Below are 18,408 nucleotides of genomic sequence, written 5' to 3' on the forward strand. Positions count from 1 at the left end.
CTGTACATATATCATTTTTGACTTAGATGATTTTTTAAAGATTTTTTTTCAAATACTGACTTTTAGTAGTTTTCTTTTACGTAAGGACAAAGCAAGTAAATGTTATGGACGACATCCTCAGCAGACTACAAATCTAATGCGATAGGGTGAAAAAAACACAAGGCGGGCTAAAAAAAACAAGATTCCTACATTTTCATTTTTTTCCAATTCCAATTCTTTATTTCCTTACCAACATTACAGACATACAATATGGAATTATAATGTTGCCTGAATTGCATTGGTATTGGCATTTTACATTATAGACCTTGTTAAGCACGAAATTATACCTGATATTTTGGTAGCCTGGCCTGGCAGGCACCCAGGTTTTTCCGTAAACCCTGTTGTTACCTTTTCTTAATCCTCAGAAAATGTAGGTGACTTGATGAAATAAAGATCTTGTTGATATACAGGCTTCGATGTACTATATACTGTATATATGTACTAAAATAATCAATCCTTCGCTTTTCCATGGGTGTACTGTAGTGTCAAACAAAGCGTATAGTAGAACAGTATTACGGCCATAACTGCAATACTTAATACATGGAACTGATGGTAAGTTCAGCACCAAGGAGAGGTCCACGCTGGTAATGTACATTAACAAATGGGGGGGGGGGCATCCACAAGTTTGGGGATACAAACACTTGCTGTGGCAGAGGGTATCGTGATCATTGGGTTTGGCACAGAAAACAAGTCCAAAATTGTGTGGCAAGAATAATTTCTTTTGATTGGTGGCGGAATGGTGATGGTTAATTATCAAAAGCAATAATGATTAATCTCGCGTCACCCCTATGTAATTATCACATATGGTACGGTCCGTTCGACCAGCTGCAGGCAGCAAGCTGGTGTGACCACGCTTTCGGGGGGCGTGTTGTGCGTGAATTCTCTCCTACTTTTGGGGTAAATTTTCGGCTTTTTGTCCGCACATTATCCGTCTCAAGCGTGCAGTATACCGTCTGGACGTTTCCAGGTCGGATGTGTGCCGTTCTTTGGATGTTTGAGGGAGAAAATTCGTATTTTCCTGGCGCTGGCGGGCAGAGTTTGGAGATTGGAAACGAAAATGGCGACTACCATGGCGGCGTGGCGTGGTGCTGGAAAAGACTAGTTCTTGCGAGGTAAGGCAACAAATTAGCTCCTCGAATGTACATGTTTGTACTTCCAACAAACCTTTGGCAACAGACCACGTTATAATCTGTTATATTCCGTAGAAATTTGCGTTTTGTGGAACGATATGTCGCACACAATTATACGGAGGTTGGTTTCATGACTATCGTGGTTTTGGGGAACGCTGAACGTCTTTGTTCCATGTTGAAAAAAGCTAGGAGAAAATTTTGTTGCTAAAGCTGTTACAAACACGTTTTTTGTTGAAAATTTCCACAGTTTGGCCCAGTGAACACCTTTTGGAACGTACCGCACGTGTGCATAATTAAACCCACTCAACGTTCCCGCCAAAAAAGTCGCGTAAACAAGACTTCCCAAAGCTAAAATTAACTTGGTGCTTATATTATTTACTTCTGAACACCCAAAATTAAATCTGTGCACAAGTGAAAATACATGTAATTTCGGTTTTGTTGCTGGTTTATCCAAAGGCTTGCTTTTGAATTAGAGGTTGTCACATTGGTATTGTACTGGATTTTATACTTAATTGGCAAATTATATCTGTTATAATTTGATATATAATTATATGAAGCGGTCACTGTGGTTGCACTGATTTGATTTTGAGGATGAACTATGCAATTTTGGTTGTATCATTTATAGTATGTGTTACAGTTAGTACTTACCTTTCTAAATTGTTTAATTGTACACAACTGTGACCACCATTTTTGTGGCTTATGTATTTATGTGACAGTGTAGTTTTTGATACAAGTATGCAATGCAATAAACAAACTAGAGGTCGGAGATCTCATGTCTTCGTCAGAGGTACATTGTTCTAGAGAAATGAACAATAATCAATTTGGTCTAAAGTACAAAAGAATCTCTGTACTCTTTTTCATACTACATAACACCCTGAAAGTGTTAGCCACAGATTTTACAGACGCGCCGTCACCCGTGTTAATGTTAGACCCCCACTTTACGTTATTTGATTTCGGACTGTTACTGGAAAAAAAAACTTTCAAGAAATTCTTCTTACTGTATTATGATGAAAGTGTCACGACAGTGTCGCAAAATATAATAAGAGTAGATGTGATAAAGGAAAGAATCAGAACAGGGCGACTACTGCAGCGCTGTTTTGTTAATTTATCTTTATGACGAATAGAAGACTTGTTTCTTGTTACACTGCGTTCTTTTATTCAGCTTGTGTGACTTGTGTCATAACATTTGTATTTCTACAGTTAGTAAATTCCAAATTCCATCTCCTTTTTCAGCCCTTCATATTTTTATTGCGCTTTCACATTAAATCTAAGGTCTCCAGTGGACGTCATCCATAGCAATTACTTGCTGTGACCGTAGAAAATAACCTGTCACATGTCCAACCTATCCTCCCCCTGCTGAACTTATAGTACAATCCCTCAATGTAACGTCATTTGATCCCATCCATTATGGTTTTCCCCGGCTATATCCAGCTGTCGGCTGTCTCGAAGCAGAGGTGGTGGGGGAAGTTCTAAACACAAAAGGTCCGCTACAGTGACAACGAAACCCCCCACAAAGCCCATTAACAAACTTAACCTTGGTCCCAACAATAGTAATGTCTACCAAAAATTATAAGCAACGTTTTACAAATACTTGAGTTATTTTGCTAACAAGCCACAAACACAAAAGGTGCACTAACATGACGCTCGGACCCCCCACGAAGCCGAAACTTGCACTTGACTTCGGCCTTAACAACGGTAATCTGCCTGCCAAAAATCATGGACGTCGAATCATGCCTGCCAGAGTTATATCGCAAAATCAGCAGTTCCCACAATGCAGCAAGACAATTTCATAGTCCTTCTGACGAAGACAATCACTATAGAAACCTTTTCCTTAATCTTAATTTAACTGTGTAACAAAATTCTGTTTTATAATACTCATAGTCATATCTAAGGAAGAATAGGGCGTCATCACTCTTCGCAGCCCCCCATGCGCCGTCATGTTGAGGTACATCCCCAACTCAGCAATGTTTTGCCAAGAAAGTCCATTGAAATTGTTACTTAATGTGCATTTGGTTCTGACTCTTACACACAGATAAGTTCAAGGCTCACAGTATTTCGAGGCCGACAAAGACATAGTTTCTAGATAAGTAGAACTAAGGAGGGTTTAGTTGATGTTGACAAACTTTTTATGATGTGATCGGGAAAGCTTGATTTGAGTGCCAGGGCTGTACGATTGGTTGAGGTTTCTGTTGGACATAGATAGCCAGTGTCTTGTTTCATAGGCCCATTCCCACTAGGGTAAAATTGTCCAGATCAAGCCAGATTGATTTGCTTTGATCTGATCCAAGCGAATCAATTCAGCTCAATCCGGACACTTTTTACCCTTAGGCTTGTACCATAAAAAACCATCACAGAACTAACGTTACAGGTGCCCAATGAATTGTTTTCATGGTTGATCTATTTGTTGAACTAACGTTGTCGTGAGGGCTCCCTAGTTCCTTCGTACGCCGGCTCAATATTATGTACAAAATGCGCTTACTATCCAATCTATGTGTGCTTTACTGGTCCCAGACCAACATTCCACCATGAGGCAAAACACATTCAATTTGATTTTGAAGCACAAGGTTTTGATGGAAAATAGTGCCAGTTGCATCATGTGTATTCCTCATTTCTAAAGTTTGCAGTGTTGTTTTCAATTTTGCCAATTATGCTTAACATAGATAAAGGGTGGTTCTTTTGGGGGAAAATGCATAATATATTTAGATGTTGGTAAACTAGACACTGTAAATGGACCAAACAAACCGCCTACTAGATTGGAGCTTTTAGAATCTTGGAAAAGTGCCTTTTGTTCATATTTTATAATAGTTGTAATATATTATTTTATGAGAATTATGGGCATTACCAGTAAGTACTGATAGTGAATGTTTTGGCAATATGTTTTCCTGTGACAATTGAATTTCTCTTGAGTAACATCAGGGTTTTGATGATGGGACTAAAGTTGAATGTGGTTTATATAAAGTTGTATGTTGTGTGACATAATTTCTTGCTAAGCCAATTGCTGTTTTCTATACACTGACTTTTGTTTCTCCCGTTTTCAAGATGGGGACCCGAAGCCTGGTCTGAGCGGAAGGAAGAACCAAACTTTTACGGACAGAGCTGTGTGAAAGAGGATGGGGAGGTGTGAGTATGGTTTCTTTATTAACGCAAGACAACACTCCACACTGTTGCCTTCAGGTGCACACACTTACACTCGCATTTCTCTCTTTTGCCCAGTTCAGTCTGTATGCCTTTTTCCCTTTGACTTTTTAACTTTAACTGGCAACTTTAATCCCACGTTAGGCATCACTGAAAAATTCTTCGTATTGTGTCTTTGAAAATGCCAAATTGCCCCAAAGTAGTCACTTAAACCTTTAAGTTTAACTTAAATCCCACCATAGGCATCACTGAAAAATTCTTCGTATCGTGTCGTTGAAAATGCCAAATTGCCCAAAACTAGTCACTTAAACCTTTAACTTTAATCCCACGTTAGGCATCACTGAAAAATTCTTCGTATTGTGTCGTTGAAATTGCCCAAAAATTGTCACTTATAAACCTTTTTTTACACTTCTTTGAACAATTGTGGTTGATTGAAATTATTCTGCCAAAAAAATCTGTTGATCAATTTTCCACTCTCTTACACTGTCTCACATTTCTCTCTTTTGCCCAGTTCACTCTACTCTGAGGGTCGGCATGCCTTTTGTCCATGTGGTCCGGACCTGAAGGAAGAACCACACTTTTATGGACAGAGCTGTGTGAAAGAAGATGGGGAGGTGTCTACATTTGATGGCGGCGGCAGCAGATTTAGCCAGGTGATTATTGATGTTCCTATACCGCCTCCATGCACCAAAGATGATCATTGTAAACCTGCAATTCTATTAGTGTCACTGACGAAAGGTAGTAGTCTGACCGTTTCAGGTAGCACCAAAATCATATCGAGTTGCTTAAGAGTTAAGTACTTTTTTTTGGTGTGTCTTTTATTAGTACATGTATGTTGTGACGTGGAAGGATGATATGTGGGTGTGATTACTAGGTACATTTACAGGTAAGGTATGATTTTAGTTGTAGTAGCTTGTAGTGGGAGACAGCGGTGAAAGACCCGTGAAGATACTAGTAAATGATAAATTTTCTGTGGAGAAGGATCTATAAAGTCTGAAATTAAAAGAGTGATAGATGAAATGTTAACTTAAAAGAATTCCAGTAATGCTACAGATTTACAAAGCTATATGATGTAAGAAAAAGACATAAATGGTTTGAGAAGGTTGTAGTATGGAGGCTTGTGTATTTGCAGAAAGTATTTTCAAATTGCAGAACAAAATTTTGACTCTTCTGCAATGTTGCAGAGCACTGAAAAAAAGTATTTCGACCACTGATTTGAGTCGAATATCACACCAATGTGTGCGGGACTGGTAGAAACTAATAAATCAGCTTTTGCAGACAGGATTTTGCATTAAAAGGCCCCATAAGTGAAGTTGATTTATATGTCCTTTAAATGCTTCACACCTTTATTCACACCATCCCTCTTCACTCAACAGACTTTATTTCACCACATTGGAAATACCAAATAGCTCAAAAATTGTTGCTTTGGTTGTCACTCTAATTGTCCTGCAAAAAAATTCTAATAGCCGACCGCACAAATTCCTCTTTGTTATCCACTTCGTATCGTATGAAAGCTAAATTGTCGCTTTCAGGACCTTTACACTTAAATTCTCTTTTCGAAAAAGTTAGTATCTTGCCAGGCTGCATTAATTCCACACTAATTCCTTTTTAAGTCCATTTTCCCACAAAAAATGGGAATAATGGGTCTAGTTTTGTTCTGGTGCTTCTGAGCTTTGATTCGAAGGCCAAAAGCTGTTTTCTATGCACTGACTTTTGTTTCTCTGTCTTAAAGATGACGTTGTGGATGATCCGGAGACCGGACTGTAGCAGGATGAAGGACCAGACTTTAGTCAGCAGGTCTCAACCTGTGTAAAAGAAGATGGGGAGGTGTGAGTATGTTTTCTTTATTAACACGAGACAACACTCCATATGCACACACTTGCACTCGCATTTCTCTTTTTTCATGAGGAGCTAGTTAACTGTTAATTGTAGCCAAATTGTCCCTTTTGACTTTTGTACTTAAATTTCCGCTTTTGAACTTTGTTCACACTTCAATTCTCCCGCAAAAAAACTGCCAAATTGCCGCCAAACTTGTCGCTTTACACCTTTCTTCACCTTTCTCCAGCAAAGAAACTGCCAAATTGCCCCCAAAGTTGACGTTTGAGACCTTTCTTCAGACTTTAATTCTCCCGCAAGAAAATACTGCCAAATTGCCACCAAACTAGTCGCTTTACACCTTTTTTCACACTTAAATTTTCCAGCAAAAAAAACTGCCAAATTGCCCCCAAAGTTGTCGTTTGAGACCTTTGTACACACTTAAATTCTCCCGCAAAAAAACTTTGTCTTAGAAGGCCACATCGATTCCACACCCATTTTCCCATTGGCACCCTCACCTGGTTAATTAATTGGATTAAGTTTTCCCGCCAAAAAACTTAGTATATGGTGCACTCTAACCTTGAACTTGTGCCCCCCTCCCCACTCTTCCTGCCCACCTTCCACACTTCTTCCACAACTCAGAGTATGTTAGTTACACTGTTCTCTGGACTTCTTCGCACATGTAGTCACCACACTTTGCTACACAAACACTTGGTTAATCGAGTGCAGTTTTCCAACACTTAGACTTTAGAATAATCTTTCGCTCTCCTGGTCGGTCAATGCACTAAGTGTACTCCCCGTGGGATGTCTTTCCGGAGACATTGATGCTTCGACACATCAGTATACCAGTGCAATTGACTGACCAGGAGAGCCAGAGATATAAAGTCTAAGTGGTGGAAAACTGCACTCGATAAACCAAGTGTTTGTGTAGCAGAGTGTGGTGACTACATGTGCGAAGAAGTCCAGAGAACGGTGTAACTAACATAACTCTGAGTTGTGGAAGAAGTGTGGGAGGTGGGCAGGAAGAGTGGGGAGGGGGGCGACAAGTTCAAGGTTAGAGTGCTCCATATACTAAGTTTTTTGGCGGGAAAACTTAATCCAATTAATTAACCAGGTGAGGGTGCCAATTACTTTTTTTGGGCGGGGAAAATGGACTTAACAAGGAATGAGCCGATGTGGCCTAAGAGTTTTTTTGCGGGAATTGAAAAGTGAAGAAAGGTGACTAAAGTGGCAATTTGGCAGTTTTTTTTGGGGTAAATTGAAGCGTAAAAAGAAAGGTCTAAAGCGAAAGTTTAAGGGCAATTTGGCAGCTTTTTTTGCTGGAGAATGGAAGTGTAAAGAAAGGTCTAAAGCGACAATTTTGGGGGCAATTTGGCAGTTTTTTGCCGGTGAATTGAAGTGTAAAAAGAAAGGTCTAAAGCGACAGTTTTAGGGCAATTTGGCAGCTTTTTTTGCGGGAGAATGGAAGTGTAAAGAAAGGTATAAAGCAACAATTTTGGGGGCGATTTGGCATTCGTACAATGCAAAGAGGGTAACAACATGGAAATTTGAATTGATGCAGCCGGCTGAGATACAAAGTTTTTTGGGGGGAGAATTTAAGTACAAAAGTCTAAAGGGACAATTTGGCATTCAACTATACAATATGAAGAATTTTTCAGTGTTGCTTGTTGTGGAATTGAAGTCGCCGGCTACAATTAACGGTTAAATGGCTCCTCACGAATAAAAGGGAAATGCGAGTGCGAGTGCAAGTGTGTGCATATGGAGTGTGGTCTTGTGTTAATAAAGAAAACATACTCACACCTCCCCATCTTCTTTTACGCAGGTTGAGATCTGCTGACTAAAGTCTGGTCCTTCATCCTGCTACAGTCCGGTCTCCGGATCATCCACAACGTCATCTTTAAAGTTAAGACAGAGAAACAAAAGTCAGTGCGTTGAAAACAGCTTTTGGCCTTCGAATCAAAGCTCAGAAGCACCAGAACAAAACTAGACCCCATTATTCCGTCGTAAGTTCTTTCAGTTAGATTTAACAGTTTCAGCTATTTTAAAACCTGAGCCTCACTCTATCTATCTACAGTATCTTTTAGTTTTTACCTGTGAACTGACTTTAACCAGGAGCATCTTTTAGGGGCAAATGGCAACTCAACATCCTTGCCATAAGTTCTTTCGGACAAGATTTAACGGTATGAGCTATTTCATGATCAAAACCTGCCCAAATTTTCAAACTAACACTGAAAACTATCTGCCCGAAGTACTGTAGCTTGAATGCGGGCTTGTACAGTTCAAGTAGAAAGCCTTTACATAACATGTCAACTCAACCTCTCTAACAGTCTATCTACAGTATCTTTTAGTTTTTACCTGTGAAATGACTTTTAACGGCAGCGTCTTTTAGGGAATGACCATTCTGGGGCTGTCGAACGAATATGACTTTTTTTGCTGTAGCCATGTGCAGATTGTGCTCTCATTTATTAATCCGATGTTGAAGTCAACAGTTTTACTGTCATCTTTTAAGCAAATGACATGTGTGTTATATGCCTCTGAGTTTTAACACAGCTGAGAAAAAATGTAACATGTAAGTTTCAAAGCATTGTCTCACCTGTACAAACTCTTCACTGTTTTGCTGAGCATGAGCCCTCGTTGCATCTCATTAGAACAGAAGTCACCCATCATCACAGGTTTCTCCCAGGCAGGACTGGAACATCAGGACACACCTAACCATACGAAAGAATCATTAGTATAGGGTTCTAAGGGCATCTCAAGACAACACTTTAACTGACCATAACAATAAAATCAAACGGAACTTTTTGCTGGAATGGCTGTAGAAACTTGGGAAATTTTTTTTTTGACAACTGGTAGTACATGTGTTATGCCTCTGAGTTTTAACATAGCTGAGAAAAAAATATAATGTTGGAAGTATTGTCTCACCTGTACAAACTCTTCACTGCTCTGTGTCTTCAAGAAGTCGCCCGTCATCACAGGTTTCCCCCAGTCAGGACAGGAACATCAGGATGCACCATTCTATGCATGATACGGGATAATCAGTACAACGCAACAAGCAACCAGGTACAGGTGAATATAGAAAAGTATGTGAAGTATATGAAGAAAACTTACTTATTGGATCTGCATAGGCATTTTCTAGCCAGTAGTTATAACACTCTGTCAGACACAGTAACTGCTGACCATATATATAGACTCATACTAACTAGTAACTTTATTATTTGCCATACATTGTACCCGTGGCAATTATTGTGCAATAAACTTTGACTTTCAAAGTTGGAAAGGCCCAAAAGTTTGAACATTCTTCAAATTGCTATATGAAGAAAACACAAATTTGCCTAGATTAGAACAATATGAACAGTGTTGTTGTTCTTACATACCAGCAAAAAAAGCCAAGACAACAACAAATGGAATCCTGATATTAAATATACTCAAATACAAAATGTCCCACAATAATTTGTGTGCGACGAAGGAGATGGAAACTCATTGGTGCGACATATCGTTCCACAAAACGCAAATTTCTGCAGAATAAAACGGTTAAAATGACGAATTATAACGTAGTCTGTTGCTACAGGTTTGTTAGAAGTACAAACATGTACATTCAAGGAGCTAATTTGTTGCCTTACCTCGCAAGAACAAGTCTTTTTCCATGGCAGTCGCCATTTTCGTTCCCAGTCTCCACTGCAAAGGTCATGGAGCTGCAGCCGACGCACAGCGGCGGGACAAGTATCCAAGCGCAAATCTACGCCGACTGAACAAGCACCATAATTCAACTTTTACGTCCCAAAACTGACGTATTCCTCTAACATTTACCACAGGTTCCATCTCGATGCCATGCACAAAAATTCTCTGCACCCTTCTCTAGTATTGTGCAGCACTACTTTGTGCCCGGACTACTTTTGAGGGGTTCGCCCATAAATACTGTGTTGTGCGGCCTTAGTGTGGACCTCTCCTTGGTGCTGAACTCACCATCAATTTCATGTATTAAGTATTGCAGTTGTGGCCTCAATACGGTTTACGGTGGGCACGGTTTACGTTTCGACAGGCACGCGATACAACTTTTGCCTGCAAATTGCATGGAAGGACAGTCATATGCATGCATATACAAATGTATTCAGCATGGACGCCATTACACGAGCGAAAACTCTGAACTGGGGTTGTTCCGCCGCGCGGGCACTTTCATTTTGCGACGTGGCTCACTTTTCAATGAAAATCTATGCTTACCTTCCGAGCTGACAGAGTTGGCCATGGAACTGGACGCCTCAGGACTCTGGATGTTGTAATTTAGGTTAACTAGGAAGCATTTTGTCGGGTCAACGGCCCATTCCACGGGCCGGCGGGGGTGTCGGCGAAATATCCAATCACGCGGAGAAGTGTTCCGATTTTGGAGGAATGTACGCTCAAAACTGGAGGAACGTCCGCTCACCTGGAGGAGTGTACGCTCAAACCTGGAGGAATGTCTGATTTTGTGAGGAATGTGGTATTTCGGAGCAATGTCCAGATTAGATTGGTCGGGGTGAAAATTGAAATGGCAAGGTGCAGAATGCTGCAATTAAGCAACGACCACGTACTATGGTTCACTTGTACTAGCTGGACGTTTTATCACAAAGATGAGAGTTTAATGGTGAATAGATTGACCTGACTTTCCATTATGCAAACCTTAAATGGCTGGTTACGCATTGCGGCATGCAGACCCCATTTTTGAAAGAGTTTATAAATAAAAGCCAACTCACAGTCAAGTCCGATGTTCTCTTCTCTTGTATCCTCCTGGAATAATAGTCCTAGAATGTGACAGGTACACAGGATAGCTGACAGGTCCCACAGCACACACAGGAGACAGGTCCCACAATGTCAGCTATACATTAGCAGCATCTCAAGCCTAGGGTGTAAAAGTGCTATAACAATTACTCAGAGCATCATACATTGCAATATTTGTTTGAGTTCTATAATCTGCTTTGGGTCGGGGGCAAGAGCAGAGCAAAATTGCAGTCAACATTCAATCAAAAGTCAACATATTATTAGGAAAACATATCATGACCATGGAAAAATCAAAGTACATCTCACATAAAATACCTCAGGACCGTGAGTCACCAACATTTACACACAGAATGCCGCATTATTTCAAACATCAGTTCATGATCAACAGCATTCAAGCACAATTCTCATATTGACAGAACATTATGGGAAAAGATGACTTACATAATGCATATAAATCAGTAAAAAAAATTCAGAAAACAGGAAGAAACGAGCGTATCTAATGTAGTCATGTTAGTTCAAACCGGACATGAAAAAAACGTCTCCGAACGGCGGCTTTTACGTTTAAAGTGCAGGTTTAAACACATGGAATCGTCACCGGAGCATATAATTCACGCCATTCTGCGTTTTAGCTTCATTTCATTTCATCTCTTCTTTCATTTTGAGGTATATAGCCACCTTCAACTAGCTGAAGATACTGCTGCCTTTTTTGTGGCTAATACGAGATGGGGTTCGACAGGCCTCCATCCATGAAAGGCGTGTAAAATTAGTGCCTTTCCCAAGGACACAAGATGGTGACATGGCTGGATTCGAACCCAGGACCACTTGGTTCTGAGTTCAACGCTCTGCTGTTGCGGCGCCACACGACCCCAACGAATTGCAACGAGTTCGGCCCAAATACGAGAACATAGAGGACAATGTTAAGTGCGACTCACCTCCTTAAACGGGCGTAGCTTGTCTTATAAAAGACGAATTTTAACCACCGAGTTCTTCCCTGTCCAAGCACCGTGACTTGCCATCTTGCTCTGAGCAGCAGCGTGGTCTTACCACCTGATACGGAATCACCAGAATTTGCAATTTCTCAATTAGATAATTAAGTTAGGCCAGATTGATTTGATTATGGATGACATCCACTGGGAACCCCAAAACTGATGCGATCGTGCGAATAAAAAAAAGTTGACTTTATTCTGAAATTAAGGTGGTCATGAAGGTTGAACAAATGACTAAACACACAGAGTAATATTTTATTGGTATGGTGAGTAATAGACTCTTAATTTTCATTCTTTCACATTTGCTTCTTTTCCTTTGGAATGGATTTTGGCATTCTGCGACACAAGTATCGTTTTCCATTTTTTTCCAGTTGCGGCATATATTTGCTCATTTTGCAGCTGCTTTGTACGATTTACAGTATGGCCGAAAACTTGTACAAGCTGCAAATTTAAAACAAGAAAAGTACAAGAGACTCAGTATACTACATATATGCTGTTTTATTCTACATACATGGCTGACACAATGCACCTGACCTGACCGTAACACGGTCTTAATTTAGCGCCGCCCAGTGACGGTGGAATGTACTGCAGTCACCGACAACTTGTCACACATCACCCGACCGTGACCATCACCGTGACACGGTGTCATTTTAGCGCCGCCCAGTGAAGATGAAGAGTCAAGGTACTGCAGCCACAGGCTACCATCTGTTACGCTATTATAAATGGCAAGAACACGGAAGACATGTGGTATTTAGAAGTAGTTTCCATGCGTCGCTTTGGATTCAGTATCCACTATCCAAGTATCGAAATTTAGCACATCCTCGGTGGATGGTGGATGGAAGCCGATGGCTGCAGTACCTTTACCCGTCACTGTGCGGCGCTAAATTGACACCGTGTCACGGTCAAATGCATCCCGATCGTGATGGTGTTAGATTGAAGCATGTGGCTGCAGTACCTTCACCCGTCACTGTGCGGCGTTAAATTGACACCGTGAAACTGTCAGGTACAGCCCGTTTATGATGAATAATTGATGATGGGTGGCGCAGAATGGCCATAACGTTATAAGCTGAGGAGAACGCACGCGGTGGTTATATCGTTATTATAAGACCTGTCACGCCTACAATATTCTGCCTTCATATGATAAATCCATGTGAGCAAAAGTTACGATCCTCCTTCCCCACCTCTGCTTGGTTTTCATTCATATGGTAATGTTTTCGACAGCGAAAAGTCCACTTCTGCAAAGACGGTGACAGATTCTGCAAGCGATCAGCTGATCGCAAAATCATGTCTTGACGTATAACTCGAGAATGAAGCAAATTTGATGGAAGGTAATGAAAAGGAATAGAATAGAGACCACAAGGAGTATACTCTGAAAACAAGGAGGCCTAGAAATGTCAAAAGTTTTATTTTTCTAAAATTGAATAAGCGAATTTTCATCCCCTATCACAACCCCGTTTTCGAGACCCCGTTCCAAAAGAGGAAGCGAGAACCATTGTCAGATTTCGGCATTTGGCGAGTTGGGAAACGCGATGGGCTCTTATGGAGGTTTTACTTCATGTCTTTCCTTCTATTGTTCTTGACCTTGAGGCTCACTCCGCTTACCTAATTGTCACTAATTTATCGGGAAAGAACCGTTTTCGTCCAGCATTGGTTCATTTTGCGACAAACATTCCCAGAACAGCTTGTACAAGTGGCTGAATTGAGAGCTTTTTGACAGTACTTTTGGTAGCTTTGCGTTGTAGAATGCTGGATAACAATGTCAAAACATCACTAAGAATTAAGAAATTCGTCCGGATTAAAGAAATTATGATCCATGCCAGAAATAACACTTTCTGAACTACTAGTACCTTATTCCTGTACATGTACTAGTGTTGTGTATGTTGTACTTTTGAATATCACTCAGACAATGAAGCAGAACAGCCATCAGCAGTATAATTCTTCCTGTGATGATCTTTATTTCTACATCAAACACTTCACACACTCAAGATCAATACATGAACGGATAAGTCTCCACCTACATGTACAGACTGCTTCAGGCCTTCTTATAGCCAGGCCTTACTTTGGACATACTGGTAAGAACAACACTGGCAAATTCACCATATCATAGTATCAATACCGACTAGCACCCAAGCACTTTTAGAAAAAATTTCCTGTCTCCGTGAATCATAAATAATCAGGAATATCAAAATTATACACAATTGAAAGATTGAATTCTTAACAATCATACATTGATAAACCCTAAGGAGTTTAAATAAGTGTCCAGATGTGTGTTGAATCATTAAATGTTACACAACTGGTAAAATAAGCACCGTTTTGTATCCAGTTTAGCCCTGATACTCGCAGTCCTAACTTAAGACTGAGAAAGTGTGGTGGCTTTAATACCCCAAATTACTTACTAGACATATATACAAAATTAGAACAAATTAACACTATCTCAGGTCAGCCAATACCAAGCAGCTATATTCAGAATTAAATGGGGTAACCTCATTGGTCCTGCGACTGACCAATCAATGCCAAGATTGTGGGGTCAGCTACCAATCACAAGTCAGCCACAGTTCACCAAGAACATACCGGCATATTGCTAATTATAAGTCTCTAATCGATGTGAAGCTTTGTCTTGTTTTTGCACATCTTTTTCAATGTTACGTGACAAAGCAAAACATCTGCTTGGAGATTAGGTAACCATGGCACATTTACATTTAGTAAAAAAACAACAACACTGAATCTTGTCAATACGTACACAAGATACAAAGCAGCTGCCAGAAGGTCTACACTAGACCTTGTCATCTTAAAGCTGGAGGGCCCTTGGGAACTTGAAACGTCAACTTAACTTTAAAGTTTAAGTCATGAGTTACATATTTGTTGCTTCTCTCTGTACTGTACTATAATATATTCCTTTCTGTTATAACTTTATAATAGAGAGACTTTCAGCTTTAAACTTGGGTAGATTTTCCAAATTCCCAAAGTCTCTCCAATAGATGAACTCCATAATTACCAGCACCAGCGTTCATGTATACAAGTAACAAGAATACCAATGTAGAAATTGGGAACAACTTTTTAAACACGATTGACAACTTAGATGGGAATGAAATAGTAGCATGAAGTGAGTATGAGTCTTCAAATTTTCTAAGCCCTAAATATTTTCAAGAAATGATGCTTTACATGAAGAAAATCATGCAGATACATGCTTACAATAGACATAATACCCATTACCTGATACAGGTACTACTGGTAAGTACATACCAATGCCTTGTTGACTAAGAATGTTGAGCATAATGGTATAAAAAGCTCATTTGCAACCTAATATTGAACTGTAAAAAGATATGTGAATCAAAGCAAGTAGTACAATTCCATTTTCTGACTCATCAAAAGTTGAAATACAGAAGTTTTGCTACCTCTACATGACAACATGTCCTTGTGTTTCACTTCTGAAAAAAAGTTTGCACAGAAATACATTTTCCCCCAGCGAAAAATGTTGAAAATTCATATTATGTGTGATATAACATGGCAAATTTGCACATGGTGAAGAAATCAACAGTTTAACACTGATCTTGTGTCTGAGCACACTGCTTTTCAACATCCTATGCCTGTGCTTGATATCTCAACATAATATAGAGAATATCACAAACTTTTTAGAAGTATAAGCCCAAAAGAAGTCGTGATCATGTTTAGATCAACTTCAGACAATTTATCTCAAGCAACAGAGCAGCACGAATCAACTTACATCTATTAAATGTTTCCTGCTGAAAATGTTACTAAATTGCGTTATTCTCATAGCATCCCAAAAATTTGGAATGTCGATGTTAGGATTTTTTTTGTAAACGGTTACAACTATGTTTGTTTAGTTTTGTATCTTTTTCTATAAAAATTACAAACATCTTACAAAATGGCAGTTGTTTTAGTCACAGTCACATTACATTACAAGGGGTATAAGACATTGTCACTGGATGGTTCATAAACGTTTTTGTCCAGACTATAAGTGTTGCAATTCTTGAACTCATGCCAAAGACAAAGTCTGTACAAGTGTCTTAGACAGCTTGGGTAGTCCTTAACCATCTCTGGCCTGGCAAGATTATCTTAAAGTCAAGAAACTTTTTAAGAAGATGAATCTATGACCCCAACGCTAACTCAGTGCAGTAATTGTATGGTACGTACCTTGTCCTAACATAACATCATACCATCACAGTCTTTCTTATCAACATTTCACAGTCCCTATGTGCCTGGCAGTAGTCATATAAATGGTTGGAGAGTCTTAAAATGACTATCGGTACCTACAGTTTCAGTATACAAAAGAAACACACTACAGATGGAAGACCCTTGTTAAAAAAAGATACAGAATGATACACTTTTACCAACTGAATTGCGACGCTTAAAATGGGGGTGGGCTTAAATTTCTTTACATATGACTTTGTCAATATGAATTTTACATCCAGTTTGCCTTCCTAAGCCCCATAATAGCAGGTTCATGAACCATTTTATACAAAACATCTCCACTGTACATCACTAATGTCTTTGGAATTATAACATATCTCACCACTAGAGCTACAAAATGTAACACATGTTACAAACTACATGAACTATGACTACTCTACCATACTAGTTGAACATGATAGTCTTTAATGTCTTTAGATTTGGTCTCTCCAGATGACAGAATTCATCTAATACATGTAGTACATGTGAGATTGCGACAGCTGTTGGCAAAATGGCCACAAAAAAAATCAGGAAAGTTGCTAGATTGCGAACTATTGACAGATAGTTCTGTAGTACGAAACATCCGTAGAAAAACCTGCTAACTCTTACAAGGAATTAAACACTTCTCACAGTCTATTTTTTTGTCATCTTGTAGATGTGTACATCTTTGAGTACATGCAGTTTATAAAGTCTTGTAATATCTTAGTTTACGCAATAGCCTAAATTCTAAAACTCCATGTGAATCAGTTAACTGTATCTAGGTGTGAAAAAGATGCAAGTATCTTTTAAGTCTGAAAAATCATTTTGTGTTAAACTTCTTATTCCTTCTGTTGTAGAAACCTGCGTTTTACAGCATGTCTTTGCTGTTGTGAGGCTTGCTGTGGTTGGTTGCCCTTCTGTTTGGCTGACCTGGATTGGCTGATTGCCAGGCTTGTTGTGATTGGTTGGTTGGGTATCAAGCTTGCTGTGATTGGCTGTCTGCATGGCTGGTGTTGCATAGTTGTTCCAACTCGATGAGGTAGTCAGCCAACACATCCTAGCTGCCACCTAAACATACAGAATGTGTTTGTTTGTTTGTTTGTTTGTTTGTTTGTTTGAGTAAGAAAACCAGGAAACTGTCTTAAAGCATAACACAGCAGCTTGTACAGTAACAGTACAAGCTGCATAAGACCAGTTTGATTTGTGCCCTTGTAAAAGGAGGCCACACTGACTTAATTTTATGGATGACATCCTCTGAAGACCCCCAAACTATTGTACGCGGGCAAATAAAAAAATAAGTAATTCCAGCCCCCCCAAAAAATGCTGCTAAACCACAGGAATACAATTTACAAATTTGGTACTATTGTGAATTTACATAGCAACTTTTACAACAAGCCAGCACATGCTGGCTTTTGCAGTATTTATGAGTCGGCACTGTACCGAGTTCTGTGGAGCCCAGGTAGCCATCCTCTGTAGTTACCACTGGCTCCTACCATGGACTACGGAGGATGGCACTTATGCCAGAACCTCGTTGGAGGTGATTTTTTTTTGTGTGTGAGGGCAGCCGAAAATTAATTCACGTGTGGATGTCAACCATGAAATTAAATCAGTGTGACCTCAGAAGGATTACTAGAAGCATGACGTAACCTAGCTGATGTCAACTCACCTTTCTTCTGTCATCTCGGCCTGTTGCTGTAGTCAGGGAACCCTGGGAAGGGAGCCATGGGTTTGTTCATTCCCATCATGCCATAGGGCTGCAGCAGAGGCGGCTGTGGTCCCACACTGTTAGAAAAACCAGATCATGGAGGTCATTATCCCATTATCTTACCTTCATGTGTAACACCACAGTTTTTCAATTTCATGAGGTCAAAGGGTTAGAAGATAACCACCAAGATAAGTATCACAAAAATCACAATCTGCGAACTGACACAGGAGGAAAAAGAAGAAATCTTGAAAATGTACTTCTGTATTTTTTCATATAACAGTTAGCTGGTAAATTTTCAGTATTTAAGTAAAGTGAATTCATTCCTCGAGCTAACCGACATCTATCACACTACAGTCGTCCCTCAGTAAGACATCTGCATAGTTCCCGTTTAGAGCTTCTATTCAGCCGTGTGCGAGATGTCTGCTAGCTTGAGGAACGAAGCCACTCTACTAAATATCTGGTAATTTTTCAGGCAGTATTGAAGGACAGAGATTCTGTCTTTGCAAGCATAAGATTTCTCTGTTTTCCCTCCTGAGCATCAGTTTGACAGTTTGACCGACACCTCACCTGGAAGGGACCGGCACCCACCTGGCTGACATCGGAGAACTGACAGCACTGGGACGCAGAGGGGAGTTCTTCAGGGGGGGCATGGGAGGGGGGTGCAGGTTGGGAGGGG

General features: G+C 39.9%; 1 long non-coding RNA gene across 1 annotated transcript; it reads right to left on the reverse strand.

Moving 5' to 3' along the window:
• Positions 1–13,787: 13,787 nt before the first annotated feature.
• Positions 13,788–18,395, reverse strand: LOC109486230. The gene is made up of 3 exons (XR_002141184.1): positions 18,300–18,395; positions 17,694–17,809; positions 13,788–17,095 (listed from the first exon to the last, which is right to left on the reverse strand). It is a non-coding gene; the product is annotated as an uncharacterized LOC109486230 (long non-coding RNA).
• Between the last annotated feature and the right edge of the window lie 13 nt (positions 18,396–18,408).

Source organism: Branchiostoma belcheri, unplaced genomic scaffold (genome assembly GCF_001625305.1).
Source record: "Branchiostoma belcheri isolate BF01 breed outbred unplaced genomic scaffold, Haploidv18h27 scaffold8, whole genome shotgun sequence".
Classification (NCBI taxonomy): Eukaryota; Metazoa; Chordata; class Leptocardii; order Amphioxiformes; family Branchiostomatidae; genus Branchiostoma; species Branchiostoma belcheri.